Below are 4,610 nucleotides of genomic sequence, written 5' to 3'. Positions count from 1 at the left end.
AAAAGCAGAGACTGCCTTACTCACTTTTGCACTTCATCTAACAACGCCTAAATATTTGTTGAATGAATCAGTGATTACAGTTCATTCCCAGTTTCCTGAATCTACTCTCAGAAACAGTACATGGTAGTAGAAAATGCCTGGTGCTTAGCTGGCTGCTGTTACCAGCTCTGCTGCCATCTGTCCATGACTGTCATCAATAACCACAGCAATGACAATGACCCCAGTTTCAGCTAGCATTCGGTGGACATCAAACTATATGAGAATGCATTTATTCAGTCTGTCACTCAACAACCATTGAGTGGTGCTTGCTTTGGCAGCACACATACTAAAATTAGAATGATACAGAGAAGATTAGCATGGCCCCTGCACAAGGATGACAGGCAAATTCGTGAAGTGTTTTATATTTTTAAGACTTGTGCACAAATATCACAAGCAGCTTTATTTGAAATCGCAAAAACCTGGAAACAACCCAAATGTCTAACAACAGGTTAGTGGATAAACAAGTTGTGGTATACTGGTATATCCATACAGTGGAATAATTCTTAGCAATGAAAAGGAATGAATTGTCCATATAGGCATCAATGTAGATCAACTCAAAATAATTATAAATGAAATAATCTAGGTAAAAAATGAGTACATATTATATGATTCCATTTATATAAAATTCTAGCAAATGTAGGCTAATATATAATGACAGGAGCAAATCGATCATTATAGCCTAAAAATGGGGAGAAGCAGAGGGATAGGAGAAAGGGATTACCAAGGGTATAAGGAAACTCATGAGGGAGGTGGATATATTCAATATCTTGATTCTGGTGATGGTTTCAAATTGTACACTTTAAATATGTTCAGTTTATTATATGTCAATTATCTTCAACAAAGCTATTATAAAATTAAAAAAAAAAAAAACCCATTGAGTGACCTGTATGGGTCAGATTCTGTGCTAGGAACTGAGAATAGAATGCTAACCAAAACCAGCCTGGTCCCAGCCTTCATGGAGTTTATAAACTAACAGGAGAGACGGATCAAGTAGTTATATAATTACAATGATGGTAAATACTAAAAGGAGAAGTAGAGTACAACAAGAGAATAATTAACGGGGAACCTGGCTACCCCAGAAAGCTTCTCAGGAAACATGATGTTTGAACTGAGCAGAGAGGGATTTGTAGAAATAAGCGAGGCAAAAAGGTAAGTGAGCATGTTCCCAGTAGAGGACACAGCATGTGTGAAACCTGTTCATTCAGCAATCATCTACTGAGAACTTACGGCATAGGCAATTGTTCTAGGTCCTGCATTCAGCAGGGAAAACAATTAATAAAGATCTCAGCTGTTGTGAAGGTCACCTTCCAGAAGCCGGAAGGAGGTGAGCAGGAAGAATGGGGGAAAGAAGAAAGTGTGGCAGGTGTCTTCCAGGATATGAAATTGAAAAGTCCTGACCTGCTGAATCTCTCTTTTTTTTGAGACAGAGTCTTGCTCTGTCACCAAGGCTGGAGTACAGTGGCATGATCTTGGCTCACTGCAACCTCCGCGTCCCGAGTTCAAGTGATTCTCATGCCTCAGCCTCCCAAGTAGCTTGGATTACAGATGTGCACCACCACACCTGGAGAATTTTTGTATTTTTAGAAGAGATGGGGTTTCGTCACGTTGTCCAGGCTGGTCTCAAACCCCTGACCTCAAGTGATCCACCTGTCTCAGCCTCCCAAAGTGCTGGGATTACAGGCATGAACCCCCATGCCTGGCCCCACTGAATCTTTCTTTTTCTTTCTTTTCTTTTCTTTTCTTTTTCTTTTTCTTTTTTTTTTTTTTTTGTTTCGAGACAGAGTTCCACTCTGTTGCCCAGGCTGGAGTACAATGGCATGATCTCGGCTCACTGCAACCTCTGCCTCCCGGGTTCAAGTGGTTCTCCTGCCTCAGCCTCCTGAGTAGCTGGGATTACAGGTGCGCACTACCATGCCCGGCTAATTTTTGTATTTTTAGTAGAGACGGGGTTTCACCACGTTGGTCAGGCTGGTCTCGAACTCCTGACCTCATGATCCTCCCGCTTCGGACTCTCAAAGTGCTGGGATTACAGGCGTGAGCCACTGCACCCGGCAGAATCTGTCTTTCATACCTAGAACAGTGCCTGGCATACTGCAAGAGCTTAATAAATTATTTGCTGCAAATGAATGAGAGTCATCAGGTGGGGTGGGGCTGGGGTGTGTGTGGTGATTCTGATACAATCTGAGTTAACTGCCACAAAACTAAAAAAGTGCTTTAGAGCTTAAAGAGGCTTTTAACATTCACAGCACTATTTTTCACTGCTATTAAATGGTGCAGTCGGTCTCAATAATCCTAAGAACTCTTCTGATAATAAAATGTTCTCAGCCTGTGAGTGATCCAGTTTTAAGGCCAGCTTCACAGCTGTTGGCATTCTTCACCCAAGTCAGATTTTATGGTTCTTAAGTGGCAGGGTTGACTGTGCTGAGGCACCTCGGACGGAAGAGACTGTGTCCTTCCCGTTCTGGTGGTTGTCTCCTTTGCTTAGGTCATCATGACCTCCAGTCTGGGCTATTAAATGAGGAAAGAGCTACAGTCCAACTTATACTGTTTAGGAAAACATTTTGATAGACTTTTGGTTGATAGAGGCAGTTTCCATCTCTCTCTCCTTTTTTTTTTTTTTTTTTGAGACAGAGTCTTGCTCTGTCACCTAGGCTAGAGTGTAGTAGCATGATCTTGGCTCATTGTAGCCTCAGCTTCCTGAGCTCAAGCGATCCTCTCACCTCAGTCTCCTGAGTAGCTGGAACTACAGGTGTGCACCATCATGCCCAGCAAATTTTTGTATTTTTCTTTTTTTTTCTTTCTTTTTTTTTTTTTTTGTGAGATGGAGTCTCACTCTGTCGCCTGGGCTGGAATGCAGTGGCCGGATCTCAGCTCACTGCAAGCTCCGCCTCCCGGGTTTACGCCATTCTCCTGCCTCAGCCTCCCGAGTAGCTGGGACTACAGGCGTCCGCCACCTCGCCCGGCTAGTTTTTTGTATTTTTTAGTAGAGACGGGGTTTCACCGTGTTAGCCAGGATGGTCTCGATCTCCTGACCTCGTGATCCGCCCGTCTCGGCCTCCCAAAGTGCTGGGATTACAGGCTTGAGCCACCGCGCCCAGCCCACAATTTTTGTATTTTTCATAGAGACACGGTCTCACTATGTTGCCCAGGCTGGTCTTGAACTCCTGAGCACAAGTGATCCACCTGCTTTGGTCTCACAAAGTGTTGGGATCATAGGCATGAGCCACCGCACCCCTCGTATTTTTTAAAATTTATTTTTAATGTATCTGTTGCCCAGGCTGGAGTGCAGTGGTACAATCTCGGCTGACCACAACCTCTGCCACCCGGGTTCAAGCGATTCTCCTGCCTCAGCCTCCCAAGTAGCTAGGATTACAGGCATGTGCCCACACTCAGCTAGTTTTTATATTTTTAGTAGAGATGGGGTTTCACCATTTGAACAGGCTGGTCTCAAACTCCTGACCTCAGGTGATCCACCCGCCTTGGCCTCCCAAAGTGCTGGGATTATAGGCATGAGCCAACGTGCCCAGACTGTATTTTTTTTTTAACAATAAAATGTTCATTGCAGAAAATAATTTAAAATAAATGAAGTCAAATGAAAAATGAAAGTCATCCATAATCCCAGCAACCAGAAGTAACCAGTGTTTATATTTGTGTGTATTTCTTGCAGGCTTTGTCTCTGCAAATATACCTGGTGTAAGTATGTATATGTATGTTTATAAAAATGAGATTCTATAATACATATCAATTTGCAATGACTTAAATAAGCTTCAGATTTTATTATAAGCATCTTTCTATGTCACTAGATCTTCATTAACATCACTATTTTAAATTCTGGCCTGGCCTGGTATTACAGCCTCCTGTATTTTCCGTTTCTAATTTCTCCCTACCCTGTGGCCAAAGTAGTCCTCCTGAAGCATAACCTGGATCATGTTACTCTCCTATTGAAACCCTTTCAAATGTTTTCCACTCCCCATTTTCTACAGATAAAGTCCAAATTACTTGACCAGGCTGGGGGCACTGGCTCCCTCCTGTAATCTCAGCACTTAAGTAGGCCAAGGTGAGTGGATCACTTGAGCTGAGGAGTTCGAGACCAGTCTGGGAAACATAGCGAAACCCCTTGTCTATTTAAAACAAAATGAAACAAAAAATAAAAGCGAACAAATAAATTACTTCACCTGAAATTCTAGACCCTCCATGATACGACTCTGCCCCAACCTGCTTTTCCATGTTATCTTCCATTACTTTCCCAGCTGTATCTGATACTCTAGGGAGAGCCTGATGCTTCCCAAGGACCTTGACACCTTTTCCCACCTCTGCCCAAGGTGTCCCTTCCATTTAGAATGCTGTCTCCTGCTACTCCCCAGCTACAGGAACCCCAGGCCACCTCATAGGTCTTGCTCAGATGCCACCTTCTTCAGATGGTCTTGTTTCTCTCCAGTAAGTGCACTAGGCACAGAGGTAAGTGCTTTTTTTTTTCTTTTTCTTTTCCAGGAAAAAAGATAATTTGCCACATCTCTGTCATTGCTTAAGACATACTTTGTTCTTTGGATGTGCGTGTGCATATACATGCA

General features: G+C 43.0%; 1 non-coding gene across 1 annotated transcript; it reads left to right on the top strand.

Moving 5' to 3' along the window:
* The first annotated feature begins 301 nt into the window (after positions 1–301).
* On the top strand, positions 302–408 carry LOC114674794 (U6 spliceosomal RNA). The gene has a single exon (XR_003725902.1). It is a non-coding gene; the product is annotated as a U6 spliceosomal RNA (small nuclear RNA).
* The last annotated feature ends 4,202 nt before the right edge of the window (positions 409–4,610 follow it).

Source organism: Macaca mulatta, chromosome 1, assembly GCF_049350105.2.
Source record: "Macaca mulatta isolate MMU2019108-1 chromosome 1, T2T-MMU8v2.0, whole genome shotgun sequence".
Classification (NCBI taxonomy): domain Eukaryota; kingdom Metazoa; phylum Chordata; class Mammalia; order Primates; family Cercopithecidae; genus Macaca; species Macaca mulatta.
This window is presented reverse-complemented; position numbering and strand designations above follow the sequence as displayed.